A 15,939-nucleotide genomic window follows, 5' to 3' on the forward strand; every position below is an offset into this window, starting at 1 on the left:
CTGAATGTGATTTTAGTTCCTATGTAACTAGCTGACAACAACTCAATTAAACTATTGACTTGTAACAGCTAAAGTACTCTCTCACTGGGCATAGACGTCAAATCAACGTCTATTCCACGTTGATTCAACGTAATTTCATTTAAATGACGTGAAAGCACCCATGATTCAACCAGTGTGTCAAGCAGGATGTAATCAAAAGTGTGGTGTGATATTACAACCAACCACTAGATGGAAGTAGAACATTTGATAATCAGTTATATGACCAGCCCAGTGTATATCAGTTTCCTTTAGGGTTTGAGGCCCTGTATAATACTTTATTTTCCCTGATCATTTACTGTAGATCGGCCTTAGGCCATGGACAGATGCTTAAAGCTAGAATCCTTAATTGAAACAATAACGAAGTGGTCACCCAAAGTTTGTTTTGGTAAAAAGCTGAGAGATGGGTCTGAAGAAATGTAACCACTCTCAAATTCATAGTATAGTATATGCCATTTAGTAGATGCTTTAACCAACGCGACTTACAGTCATGCTTGCATACATTTTACATATGGGTTGTCCCAGCGGGAATCGAACCCGCAGGTGTCATGTTCTACTGTCTGAGTGGACTCACCATCCATGTTTTAAGGCTATAAAGCGTTTGATTATACAGTGAGGGAAAAAAGTATTTGATCCCCTGCTGATTTTGTACGTTTGCCCACTGACAAAGAAATGACTAGTCTATAATTTTAATGGTAGGTTTATTTGAACAGTGAGAGACAGAATAACAACAAAAAAATCCAGAAAAACGCATGTCAAAAATGTTATAAAATGATTTTTTCCCTCACTGTATTAACTTTGTTTACAAACATTGGAGTAAAACAAGCTAATATTATGGGTTCTGATGGGGTACAGCAGTTAAACTAAGCTTATGGGGAATGAAACAATGGGTATATCAGTGGCAGTCTGTGCCGTTTCAGATGAGGAGGACAATTATTTTTTTATGAGTGTCGTGTCTTTTGGCATCATTAAAACTGAAGACCTATTTATCAAATAACTCTCTGTAATTATTATTACGCGATTAACCAGATTAATCATGTAACTGTAATTAACTAGGAAGTCGGGGCACCAAGGAAAATATTCAGATTACAAAGTTATAATTTTCCTAATATAACTTTCAGATATTTTAATATCGGATCAATTAGTCTTCAAATTAATGAATTATTATTTACCTCACATTGGTCTCATTCCAAACGTCGTAAATTGTTGGTTATCTGCACGAACCCAGTCTTCACTATGAGTCATCCATACATCAATTGTCTTAAAATCATTTATTTACTAACTAAGTAATTCACAGAAATGCATAGAAAACAGTAGATATGTTTACAAGGAAATGAAAGGAGAATGTGCCCTAGTGGGCTAAACCGGCATGGCGGCTTGTTAGACAAAAGGGGAGTGGGGGGTCAACTGAGGAGACACTACAGAGTTGAATATTATAACTATTGAAATGCTAATCCTTTGCACATGAACGCTCACTCATTCGGGAACAATTGCAATCAATATATATATATTTACGCTCAGTGTGTCGTCGGGATCTCTGTTGAAGAGTTTGTTTCTGTAGGAGAGTCTGTCCGACCTCTCTCTCTCTCTCTCTCTCTCTCTCTCTCTCTCTGTCGTGGTTAGAATGGATAGTTCAGAGTAACATTCATTCATGTTGTTATAGAATAGCTGTTTCGGCGGTTGTCGGTCTTCGCGTTCAATGATACCGAATTCCTAGCTGCAGACTAGTAATTAATATCAAAGACTTGTTCTTATTCTGTCGGTATCGATAGTTTAAGAGTTTAACCACGTGGTATGGTTAACGTAAGCGTCCCACCCCTGGTACACCCTATCAACAGCAGGTGAAATATCAAGGGTGCCAAATTTGAAAACAATTAAATGTCATAATTCAAATGTCTCAAACATACAACTATCTTACACCCTTTGAAAGATAAACATCTCCTTAATCTAACCACGTTGTCCAATTTCAAAAAGGCTTTACGGCGAAAGCATAAAGTTAGATTATGTTAGGACAGTACATTGAAAATAGCTGTGTGTAATGTTTTGTCAATGCAAAGACAGGCGTCACCAAAAGCAGAAAACCAGCTAAAATGGTCTAACCTTTGACAATCTTCATCAGATGACACTCCTAGGACATTATGTTAGACAATACATGCATTTTTTGTTCTATCAAGTTCATATTTATATCCAAAAACAGCATTTTACAATGGCGTTGATGTTGAGAAAATATTTTCCCTCCAATACCGCCAGTCAATCAGCTCAACAAATTAAATAATTACTATTCGAAAACATTGGTAAAATATAATTCAAAGAATTATAGATTAACATCTCTTGAACGCAACCGCATTGCCAGATTTAAAAATAACTTTACTGGGAAATCACACTTTGCAATAATCTGAGTACTGCGCCCAGAAAAATAGGCTTTGCGATACAGACTAGGCGCCATGTTGGAGAGATCTAAAATCAAAAATACTATGTAAATATTCCCTTACCTTTGATTATCTTCATCAGAAGGCACTTCCAGGAATCCCAGGTCAGTAACAAATGTAGTTTTGTTCGAAAAAGCTCATAATTTATGTCCAAAAAGCTCCGTGTTGTTAGCGCGTCCTGTAGGCTACTCAAAAACATCAACGACGCCCGCCGGACTTGTCTTCACCAAAGAGGGAAAAAAATATATTTACGTTTGTTCAAACATGGCCAACGTTGTATAGCATAAATCATTAGGGCCTTTTTCAATCAGAACTTCAATAATATTCAAGGCGGACGATTGCATTCTCTTTTAAAACGTATTGGAACGAGAGTACCTAAACATGCACTCGCGCGCCAGAGTAGTATCGGCCATCCGCTTATGACCAACGTTCCAAGTCTCTTGTTCGGTCAGTTTTCACAGTAGAAGACTCAAACCACTTTGTAAAGACTGGTGACATCTAGTGGATGGTGTGGGAAGTGCTCAATGATTAATACGTCCCTGTGTGTTTCAATGGCATAGGCTTAAAAGTAATTCAACACATCAGATATCCACATGCTGTCAGAATTTGTCTCAGGGTTTTGACTGCCATATGAGTTCTGTTATACTTACAGACACCATTCAAACAGCTTTAGAAAATTCTAAAGAGTGTTTTCTTTCCAAATCTGTTAATAATATGCATATCCTAGCTTCTGAGTTGGTGTAGGAGGCAGTTAAAAATGGGCACATATTTTTTTCAAAATTCTCAATACTGCCCCCTAGCCCCAACAGGTTAAAAGTTCAGCCAGAGAAATGCATGTCTGCAAACCTTGGCCCTCTCGTTATTGAGGTAAGCTGGTTTGGTGATAGAAAACCTAGGTGGGGGTTTTATTCGAGAACATCGAAAAGGCTGTCTCATGACGCCAGGTCTTGTCTGTGCCCCTGGGGGCATGCCAAGGACTTAGTGAAATTTTAAACAGAAATACAATTCTCTCACATTAACATCATTACATAACATCCCATCATCTCACAAATAGCTTCATCCTTATTCATTCATTTTATACAACCATTAGATGTAAGTCTCATACCTGAGACTCTTCTATAAACATGGTTATGGTAATGTGGCGGTATTGTCTCTCATGAGTTTCACAAAATTGTACCAAACGGACCAGTTCGTAGCTGGATTCTTCACCAATCTTTTATACCTTCTCCAGAACATAAATCTCATTCGGTTCTCCAGTTCTGTGAGGTGGAAGAAATTTCTTTGTCCTCTCAATGAAAACTCACTCTCTCTATATACTGAGGATCTCCTCATAGGAATTTACGACCTCTTCTGACACAGCCTGGTGTCAGGAGTATAGAGGTAGGGGGATGGTGCATAGAAAAGGGCTGGTGCAGAGGGAGGGGGGGTATAGTGCTCGATGTACGCAAAGAGGGCAACGTCATGACATGAGCATGTCCTTATTTCTATTACAGCATATTGGATGACTGTCATTCAATATTCCATTCACCCAGATCAATGTTAAATCTCTAGGTTTAGGCTACTACATGATTCTCACATTTTTCCTATACCCATCATGATGTTGCTACAAATTAGCCTAAGAATGAAAGTTTACAACGTAGGTGCACAGGTCAAGAGAAATTTGAGTAATCAAGATGACAGACAGTGACACATTCATTACCGCTTTGCACAATGCTTGCATGTATAGTGCATTCGGAAAGTATTCTGACCCCTTGACTTTTTCCACATTTTGTTACGTTACAGCCTTGTTCCAAAATGTATTAAATTGTTTTTTTCCCTCGTCAATCTACAGACAATACCCCATAATGACAAAGCAAAAAAGTTTTTTATACATTTTAGCTAATTTATTTAAGATCAAAAACTGAAATTTCACATTTACATAAGTATTCAGACCCTTTATTCAGTACTTTCTTGAAACACCTTACATTACAGCCTCAAGTCATCTTGGGTATGACACTACAAGCTTGGCACACCTGTATTTGGGGAGTTTCTCCCATTACTCTCTGTATATCCTCTCAAGCTCTGTCAGGTTGGATGGGGAGCATTGCTGCACAGCTATTTTCAGGACTCTCCAGATATGTTCGATCGGGTCCAAGTCCGGGCTCTGGCTGGGCCACTCAGGATATTCAGAGACTTGTCCCTTGCTCCGTTCATCTTTGCCTCGATCCTGACTATTCTCCCAAGTCCCGGCCACTGAAAAAAAATCCCATGGCATGATGCTGCCACCACCATGCTTCACCGTAAGGATGGTGCCAGGTTCCTTCCAGATGTGACGCTTGGCATTCCGGCCAAAGAGTTCAATCTTGGTTTTCTCAGACCAGAGAATCATGTTTAGGTGCCTTTTGGCAATCTCCAAGCGGGTTGTCATGTGCCTTTTACTGAGGACTGGCTTCTGTCTGGCCACTCTAACACAAAGGCCTGATTGGTGGAGTGCTGCAGAGATGGTTGTCCTTCTGGAAATGTTTCCCATCTCCATAGAGGAACTCCAGAGCTCTGTCAGAGTGACCATCGGGTTCTTGGTCACCTCCCTGACCAAGGCCCTTCTCCCCACTAATTTCTCAGTTTGGCCGGGCAGCCAGTTCTGGGAAAAGTCTTGGTGGATCCAAACTTCTTCCATTTAAGAATGATGGAGGCCACTATGTTCTTGAGGACCTTCAATGCTGCAGAACATTTTTGGTACCCTTCCCCAGATCTGTGCCTCGACACAATCCTGTATTGGAGCTCTACGGACAATTCCTTCGACCTCATCGTTTGGTTTTTGCTCTGACATGCACGTCAACTGTGGAACCTTATATAGTGTAACAGCTTGTCTGTGGTGGAAAGAAGCGCAGGAAGCAGCGAACACGGTGTGGTACTTTTAATCAACCACAACGTACAAAATTAAAGGACTCCCAACAACAGGGAAAATTACAGCAAAACAAGCACAGTCGAACAAACTATCGTCGACTCACAGAAAGACAATCCCGCACAATAGGAAGCGGGCCAGCTGAACTAAATAGCCCTCCTAATGACTAACTCAGGGCAGGTGAGAAAACATAAAAAAAGGGAAAAACAAAAAAGGGAATCGGTGGCAGCTAATAGGCCGGTGACGACGACCGCCGAGCGCCACCCGAGCAGGAGGGGGCGCCACCGTCGGTAGGACTCGTGACAGTACCCCCCCCCCTGACGCGCGGCTCCTGCAGCGCGCCGACACCGGCCTCGAGGCCGACCCGGAGGACGAGGCGCAGGGCGATCCGGACGGAGGCGGTGGTACTCCTTCAACATGGATGGGTCCAAGACGTCCTCCGTCGGTACCCAGCACCTCTCCTCCGGACCGTACCCCTCCCAGTCCACGAGGTACTGCAGGCCCCCCGCCCGGCGTCTCGAGTCCAGAATGGCCCTTACGCTGTACGCCGGGGACCCCCCGATGTCCAGGGGGGGTGGAGGGACCTCCGGCACCTCATCTTCTTGTAGGGGACCAGCTACCACCGGCCTGAGGAGAGACACATGAAACGAGGGGTTAATACGGTAATAGGAAGGGAGTTGCAACCGATAACACACCTCGTTTATCCTCCTCAGGACTTTGAAGGGCCCCACACACTGCGGCCCCAGCTTCCGGCAGGGCACGCGGAGGGACAGGTTCCGGGTCGAGAGCCAGACCCTGTCACCCGGTGCGAACACCGGCGCCTCACTGCGGTGGCGGTCAGCACTCCTCTTCTGCCTGGCACTGGCCTCCTTCAGTGAGTCCTGTACTGCTCTCCAGGTCTCCTTGGAGTGCTGAACCCAGTCCTCCACCGCAGGAGCCTCGGTCTGGCTCTGGTGCCATGGGGCCAGGACCGGCTGGTACCCTAACACACACTGGAAGGGTGACATGTTAGTAGAGGAGTGGCGAAGTGAGTTCTGGGCTAACTCTGCCCAGGGAATATACCTCGCCCACTCCCCTGGCCGGTCCCGGCAATACGACCTCAGGAACCTGCCCACCTCCTGGTTCACCCTCTCCGCCTGCCCATTGCTCTCGGGGTGATAACCGGAGGTTAAACTGACCGAGACCCCCAGCCGCTCCATAAACGCCTTCCAGACCCTGGATGTGAACTGGGAACCCCGATCAGAGAAAATATCCTCCGGCACCCCGTAGTGCCGGAAGACGTGGGTAAATAGGGCCTCCGCAGTCTGCAGGGCCGTAGGGAGACCGGGCAAAGGGAGGAGACGGCAGGACTTAGAAAACCGATCCACAACCACCAGGATCGCAGTGTTCCCCTGAGAGGAGGGAAGATCTGTCAGGAAGTCAATAGACAGGTGCGACCATGGTCGTTGCGGAACGGGGAGGGGCTGTAACTTCCCTCTCGGTAAATGCCTAGGAGCCTTACTCTGGGCACACACCGAACAGGAAGAGACATATGACCTCACGTCCTTAGCCAAGGTGGGCCACCAATACTTCCCCCTTAGGCTCCGCACTGTCCTCTCTACACCAGGATGACCCGCCGCAGGTTCCAACACCAGTGCCCGCTCGATGTCCGCGTCCACCTCCCACACCACTGGTGCCACCAGCCTTGACGCTGGAATGATGGGAGTCGGATCGATGGGTCGGTCATCCGTGTCATACAGACGGGACAGCGCGTCGGCTTTAGTATTTAGGGAACCCGGTCTATATGAGATGGTAAACCTAAACCGGGCGAAGAACATGGCCCACCTTGCCTGACGTGGATTCAGTCTCCTCGCTGCCCGGATGTATTCCAGGTTTCGGTGGTCGGTCCAGATGAGAAAGGGGTGCTTAGCCCCCTCAAGCCAGTGTCGCCACACCCTCAAGGCTTTGACTACCGCTAGCAACTCCCTGTCCCCCACATCGTAATTACGCTCCGCCGAACTGAGCTTCCCTGAGAAGAAAGCACAGGGGCGAAGTTTCGGTGGCGCACCCGAGCGCTGTGATAGCACGGCACCCACCCCAGCCTCGGATGCGTCCACCTCTACTACGAACGCTAAAGACGGGTCCGGGTGCGCCAACACGGGCGCGTCGGTGAACAGTGTCTTCAACTTCTTGAAGGCTCTGTCCGCCTCCGTCGACCACCTCAAACGCGCCGGCCCCCAATTCAGCTGTGAGGTAATGGGAGCCGCTACCTGGCCAAAACCCCGGATAAACCTCCGGTAGTAGTTGGCAAAGCCCAAGAACCGCTGCACTTCCTTCACCGTGGTTGGAGTCGGCCAATTACGCACGGCCTTAACGCGGTCACACTCCATCACCACCCCCGTGGTGGAAATGCGATAACCCAGAAAGGAGACGGCTCGTTTGAAAAACTCACACTTCTCTGCCTTAACGTATAGGTCATGCTCCAGCAGTCTACCAAGCACCTTGCGCACCAGGGACACATGCGCGGAGCGGGTGGCAGAATATATCAGAATGTCATCGATATAAACAATCACGCCCTGCCCGTGCAGGTCCCTGAGAATCTCGTCAACAAAGGATTGAAAGACGGCTGGAGCATTTTTCAACCCATACGGCATGACGAGGTACTCATAATGGCCTGATGTGGTACTAAAGGCGGTTTTCCACTCGTCTCCCTTCTTGATACGCACCAGATTATACGCGCTCCTGAGATCCAATTTTGTGAAGAGCTGTGCTCCGTGAAATGATTCCACCGCCGTAGCGATAAGAGGTAGTGGGTAACTAAACCCCACCGTGATCGCGTTTAGACCTCTATAATCAATGCACGGACGCAGACCTCCCTCCTTTTTCTTCACAAAAAAGAAACTCGAGGAAGCGGGTGAGATGGAGGGCCGAATGTACCCCTGTCCCAAGGATTCCGTGACGTATGTCTCCATAGCCACCGTCTCCTCTTGTGACAAGGGGTACACGTGAGTCCTGGGAAGCGCAGCGTTAACCTGGAGATCTATCGCACAATCCCCTTGTCGATGAGGTGGTAATTTAGTCGCTCTCTTTTTACAAAAAGCGATCGCCAAATCGGCGTATTCAGGGGGAATGCGCACGGTGGACACCTGGTCTGGACTCTCCACCGACGTGGCACCTATGGAAACTCCTAGACACCTCCCTGAACACTCCTCCGACCACCCCTGGAGAACCCCCTGTTTCCATGAAATGAGGGGATTGTGACCAGCCAGCCAGGGGACCCCCAGCACCACCGGAAACGCAGGTGAATCAATAAGGAAAAAGTTAATGCTTTCCTTATGACTCCCCAGCGTTACCATGTCCAGCGGCACCGTAGACTCTCTGACTAGCCCTGACCCTAATGGTCGGCTATCTAAGGAGTGCACGGGGAAGGGGGAATCTATCGGCACCCGTGGAATGCCCAGCTTAATGGCAAGTCCACGGTCCATAAAGTTCCCAGCTGCGCCTGAATCGACTAGCGCCCTATGCTGGGAAGAGGGAAAAAAGTTAGAAAATAAAACAGGCAAAAACACATGACCAACAGGGGGTGACCGAGAAGTGTTCTGCCTGCCTTCTCGACTCCCAGACTGGCTCCTCCAGCACCGGTCGGCCGTGTGTCCTCTCCGACCACAGCTGGTGCAGGAGAAGCCACCTCCTCCGGTGCCCCTTGACACGGCCCCCCCCACCTCCATAGGGGTAGGGGCGGGAGTGCCCGGGGGTGGAACGGGCAGGACCCTCTCCGAACGCCCGCGGGCAGCCAGCAAATTGTCCAACCGTATGGACATATCAATCAGTTCGTCCAGGGACAGATTGGTGTCCCTACAGGCCAGCTCCCTGCGGACGTCCGCCCGGAGACTACACCTGTAGTGGTCTATGAGGGCCCTGTCATTCCACCCCGCTCCAGCAGCCAAGGTCCTAAACTCCAGCGCGAAGTCTTGAGCGCTCCTCGTCTCCTGCCTGAGGTGGAACAGCCGTTCACCCGCCGCTCTACCTTCGGGGGGGTGGTCGAAAACAGCCCGAAAGCGGCGGGTGAACTCTGGGTAGTGGTCCCTCGCCGAGTCCGGAGCGTTCCAGACCGCGTTAGCCCACTCCAGAGCTCGGCCCGTCAGGCAGGAAACGAGGGCACTCACGCTCTCTTCTCCTGTAGGAGCAGGCCTGACGGTGGCCAGGTACAGCTCTAACTGGAGAAGAAACCCCTTGCACCCAGCCGCCGTCCCGTCGTACTCCCTCGGGAGTGCCAGGCGAAGCGCGCCAGCGCCAGACGTCGTAGGAGGAGGAGATGGTTGTATCGGGGGGGGTGTAGGTGGAGAGAGGATACCACTCCTCTCCCATCGGTCCATCCTCTCCATCACCTGGTCCATGGCGGATCCGATGCGATGCAGGACCGAAGTATTATGAAGGACACGCTCCTCCATCGAGGGTAGTGGAGTGCTCGCTGCTCCCGCTGATTCCATGCTTAGTGGTGCGGGATTCTGTAACAGCTTGTCTGTGGTGGAAAGAAGCGCAGGAAGCAGCGAACACGGTGTGGTACTTTTAATCAACCACAACGTACAAAATTAAAGGACTCCCAACAACAGGGAAAATTACAGCAAAACAAGCACAGTCGAACAAACTATCGTCGACTCACAGAAAGACAATCCCGCACAATAGGAAGCGGGCCAGCTGAACTAAATAGCCCTCCTAATGACTAACTCAGGGCAGGTGAGAAAACATAAAAAAAGGGAAAAACAAAAAAGGGAATCGGTGGCAGCTAATAGGCCGGTGACGACGACCGCCGAGCGCCACCCGAGCAGGAGGGGGCGCCACCGTCGGTAGGACTCGTGACATATAGACAGGTGTGTGCCTTTCCAAATCATGACCAAATCAATTGAATTTACCACAGGTGGACTCCAATCAAGTTGTAGAAACATCTCAAGGATTATCAATGGAAACTTTCTAAAAACCTGTTTTCACTTTGTCATTATGGGGTATTGTGTTTAGAAATGTAAAAAAATATATAATTTTAGAATAAGGCTGTAACGTAACAAAACATTTGGGAAAAATGAAGTGGTCTGAATACTTTCCGAAGGCACTGTAGCAGATCTAGGTTGTAATCTTTAGTCCAACAGTAGAGTTTCTGTTGAACAAATTCAAGTATGTTTATCACATTTTCATTGTTTGCTTCCATTTAACCTGTTTAGGATAGGGGGCAGTATTTTCACAGCCGGATAAAAAACGTACCCGATTTAATCTGGTTATTACTCCTGCCCAGAAACTAGAATATGCATAGAATTGTTTGAATGGGATAGGAAACACCCTAAAGTTTCTAAAACTGTTTGAATGGTGTCTGTGAGTATAACAGAACTCATATGGCAGGCCAAAACCTGAGAAGATTCCATACAGGAAGTGCCCTCTCTGACCATTTCTTGTCCTTCTATAGCCTCTTTATCAAAAATAGAGGATCTCTGCTGTAACGTGACATTTTCTAAGGCTCCCATAGGCTCTCAGAAGGCGCCAGAACAGGGAATGATGACTCTGCAGTCCCTGGATGAAAAACAGTAGGGCTTTTGGAAAGTGGTCGTTCTGAGAACAATGACACGGAGACTCCATTTTCTATTTTCAGTGTTTGAACGAAAACAAGGTCTCCCAGTCGGAATATTATCGCTATTTTACAAGAAAAATCGCATGAAAATTGATTTTAAACAGCGTTTGACATGCTTCGAAGTACGGTAATGGAATATTTTAAAACATTTTGTCACGATACGCGCCGGCGCGTCACCCTTCGGATAGTGTCTTGAACGCAAGAACAAAACGCAGCTATTTGGATATAACTATGGATTATTTGGAACCAAAACAACATTGGGTGTTGAAGTAGAAGTCCTGGGAGTGCATTCTGACGGAGAACAGCAAAGGTAATCCAATTTTTCTTATAGTAAATCTGAATTTGGTGAGTGCCAAACTTGGTGGGTGTCAAAATAGCTAGCCATCATGGCCGGGCTATCTACTCAGAATATTGCAAAATGTGCTTTCACCGAAAAGCTATTTTAAAATCGCACACCGCGATTGCATAAAGGAGTTCTGTATCTATAATTCTTAAAATAATTGTTGTGTTTTTTGTGAACGTTTATCGTGAGTAATTTAGTCAATTCACCGGAAGTTTTCGGTGGGTATGCTAGTTCTGAACGTCACATGCTAATGTAAAAAGCTGGTTTTTGATATAAATATGAACTTGATTGAACAAAACATGCATGTATTGTATAACATAATGTCCTAGGAGAGTCATCTGATGAAGATCATCAAAGGTTAGTGCTGCATTTAGCTGTGGTTTTGGTTTTTGTGACATTATATGCTAGCTTGAAAAATGGGTGTGTGATTATTTCTGGCAGGGTACTCTCCTGACATAATCTAATGTTTTGCTTTCGTTGTAAAGCCTTTTTGAAATCGGACAATGTGGTTAGATAAAGGAGAGTCTTGTCTTTAAAATGGTGCAATATAGTCATATGTTTGAGAAATTGAAGTTTTGGGATTTTTGAGGAGTTTGTAATTCCCACGCTCTATCATTGGATACTGGCGAGGCGTTCCACTAGCGGCACATCTAGATGTAAGAGGTTTTAAGGCTCCAATCAACAGAATCGGGGGAATGAATACACCCCTGATAACACATGCAAACACAGTTCACTTTCATAGCAGCCACATACAAACAGCATAATCCCTTTGATTGTTGTAGCTATAATTCCTTCTCACGTCTACGCGCTCTCCGCCGCTCACCTTTTCCCTTTGCTTGTGGACTTCAGTGTACAACACATCAGCTGTCTGAGACCAGGTGAAAAAACCTTTCCAAGCCAAACCTTCCTATCATAAGTAACCACTACACACAGCCTACATCGTTGCCACCATATTGGCTAATGTCAAAGTCAACATAGCTACTAAAACTACAGTGTACAGTCAGCAAGCAGTTTAGCAGTTACATCAGCTGCCCCGATGGCAATACATTTATAAAACCAAACACTTGCCTTGACTTGGAAGTGTTCCAGTGTTGGATATCCATAGCCAGCTAGTTAACATAGCATCCCTCTGTTTGAGCTGGGTGTTTGAGTAGGCTAAACCAGCTAGCTCCATTCGCTAGGTAAGTGAAAGAGAAAGTGAACAAAAAATACAACAAAATATAGCTAGCTCTCTCTCACTGTCTCTCTCTCTTGCTTCTCCTTCATTTATGAAGACAATAATTTGTTCAAAACTATTGTCTTTCGCTCTCTTTGAGTGAACAACTCACAACATTTTATGCACTGCAGAGCTAGCTAACTGTAGCTTATGCTTTCAGTACTAGATTCATTCTCTGATATTTTAATTGGGTGGACAACATTTCAGTTCATGTTCCAGAGCTCTTATAGGTTGGAGGATGTCCTCCGAAAGTTGTCATAATTACTGTGTAAGTCTATGGAAGAAGTTAAGAACCACAAGTCTCCTAGGTTTTGTATTGAGGTCACCGTACCCAGAGGAGGACGGAAACAAGTTGTCCTCCGGCTCCACCATGGTGCTACCCTACAGAGTGCTGTTGAGGCTACTGTAGACCTTCATTGTAAACAGTGTGTTTTAATCAATGATTTGGTGACGTGAATATATTTTGTATAGTTTTTCCTAAAAAAGAAAACATTTTTAAAAGCTTCACTATTTTTATGAAATTCACTGAGGAGGATGGTCCTCCCCTTCCTCTTCTGAGGAGGATTGTCCTCCCCTTCCTCCTCTGAGGAGCATCCACTGGGGTATATATTATTAATTTATAAGTCCTAAAATGGATGTAGCAACTAAGGATTCTAGCTTTAATAACAGCTATTTTCTGCTGTATGCTAATTGAGGCATCCTGTGCTTTCTCCACAGGGAGGACATCTCAGTAGCATACCGTTAGAACGTAGAACGTGTTGTTTTCTACAGCTGCACAAACAGACACAACAGTAAGCAACAGGATGGTAAGGGCATTGTATGGTTTTAATTCAGAAAACCATAAGTAGAATCAATTCGTGCTTTACTTTGATCACATTACAAGACCCTCATCAGGACTCAAAGGAAACACACTATTGAACTAATACGTTGATTTTATACTTAACTAATATATATTCAATTTATCTCTCATGATAACCAAACAAATATGTGAAGGTCAGTATTTTTTCAGAAAATGACAGATATTTGGCCTACACCCAAAATCAAATCAATTCAGACTGAGACCACTTTCATCTAAGATGGCTGTGACCTTTTTATGCTGCTTTGACAGATTACACATTTACTCTAGAGATATTAATAGTTTGACATTGAAAGGCTCTGCTCTTGAGAAGAGAACATTAACTTTGGTTTGACTGTCACACATTCACTTGATAATCTATCATGAAAGTACACATAAAGTGCTGTCAAATATGCCAGCAGGGGGTTTACATTGTGAATGGATTATTATTGGGTACTTTGGTCTCCTAGTTATCAGTGATAACAGATACTTGCTTTTAAAAGAAGTGCACAGTGTAATTAATGTCCAAACAACCTCTGATATCTAGATGATTTGCCACTGAATAATTAGCTGTCTGTGCATAATGAATTGGCATCCAACACTTCATGACTCAACCCATCTTGGCAGAATAGCTTGTAATTCATCATTTGTTTTGAACATGTATCTGTTGTCACATTCAGTCACGTCTATAGTGAGCCACAAGAAGGCCTCTGATTCCCAGTATGGAAGTGAGAGTTCTCTTTAAAGAGAATATGAGGACACACATTTCGAAGATAACCTGAGGACATTATGAGAGACCATTATTTTCTAAATGAAAAGGAGGTGCATTATTTACCATCCTACTGACATGAGTGAATGACAGAGAATAGTTCAGAAGAGTAACCAGTAACCATCTATCTTTAACCATCTATCTTCTAGTAACCAGTAACCATCTAACCAGTAACCATCTATCTTCTATCCCATTTATCTTCAGAGCCCGTGCTGCTAGGTGACCTAAACTGGGACTTGCTTAACACCCCGGGAATCTTACAATCTAAGCTTGATGCCCTCAATCTCACACAAATGATCAATGAACCTACCAGCTACAACCCCAAATCCGTAAACACTGGCACCCTCATAGATATCATCCTAACCAACCTACCCTCCAAATACACATCTGCTGTCTTCAACCAGGATCTCAGCGATCACTGCCTCATTGCTTGCGTCCGTAATGGGTCTGCGGTCAAACGAACACCCCTCATCACTGTCAAACGCTCCCTAAAACACTTCAGCGAGCAGGCCTCTCTAATCGACCTGGCCCGGGTATCCTGGAAGGATTTGACCTCATTCCATCAGTAGAAGATGCCTGGTTATTCTTTAAAAGTGCTTTCCTCACAATCTTAAAAAAGCATGCCCCATTCAAAAAATGTTGAACCAGGAAAAGGTATAGCCCGTGGTTCACTCTAGACCTGACTGCCCTTGACCACCACAAAAACATCATGTGGCGTTCTGCATTAACATCGAATAGCCATCGCGATATGCAACTTTTCAGGGAAGTTAGGAACCAATATACACAGGCAGTTAGGAAGCAAACGCTAGCTTTTTCAAACAGAAATGTTCATCCTGTAGCACAAACTCCAAAATGTTCTGGGACACTGTAAAGTCTGTGGAGAATAAGAGCACCTCCTCCCAGCTGCCCACTGCACTGAGGCCAGGAAACACTGTCACCACCGATAAATCCACGATCATTGAGAATTTCAATAAGCATTTTTCTACGGCTGGCAATGCTTTCCACCTTCCACCGCCCGTCCAGCATCACTACTCTGGACGGTTCTGACTTAGAATATGTGGACATCTACAAATACCTAGGTGTCTGGTTAGATTGTAATCTCTCCTTCCAGACTCACATTAAGCATCTCCAATCCAAAATTAAATCTAGAATCGGCTTCCTATTTCGCAACAAAGCATCCTTCACTCCTGCTGCCAAACATACCCTCGTAAAACTGACTATCCTACCAATCCTTGACTTTGGCGATGTCATTTCCAAAATTGCCTCCGACACTCTACTCAGCAAATTGGATGCAGTCTATCACAGTGCCATCCGTTTTGTCACCAAAGCCCCATATACTACCCACTGCTGCGTTGGCTGGCCCTCGCTTCATATTCGTCGCCAAACCCACTGGCTCCAAGTCATCTATAAGTCCTTGCTAGGTAAAGCCCCTCCTTATCTCAGCTCTCTGTCACGTCTGCTCCTGCTCTTCCCCCTGGTGCTTGAGGCCACCAGGCTGCCCTGCATCACGCACTCCTTCCATCCATTACGCACACCTGCCTTCCCTCGTCATGCGCATCACCGATATTGGACTCACCTCGACTCACTCATCACCTGTTATTACCTCCCCTATATTTGTCAGTTCCCCAGCTCTGTTCCCCGCTTCTTCATTGATTGTTTTTTGTCTTTGTTTTCTTGTATGCTGACACTGTTCCTGTCTCGTTCCATGCCCGTTTCTTCATTAAATGTTTTACTCCCCGTACCTGCTTCGTCTCTCCAGCGTCATTCCATGTGACACTCACTGGTCACCATAGCAGTACCCACCCGTAGCACGCGCTCCAGCAGGTATATT

The sequence above is a fragment of the Salmo trutta genome, chromosome 7, assembly GCF_901001165.1.
Source record: "Salmo trutta chromosome 7, fSalTru1.1, whole genome shotgun sequence".
NCBI classification, from domain to species: domain Eukaryota; kingdom Metazoa; phylum Chordata; class Actinopteri; order Salmoniformes; family Salmonidae; genus Salmo; species Salmo trutta.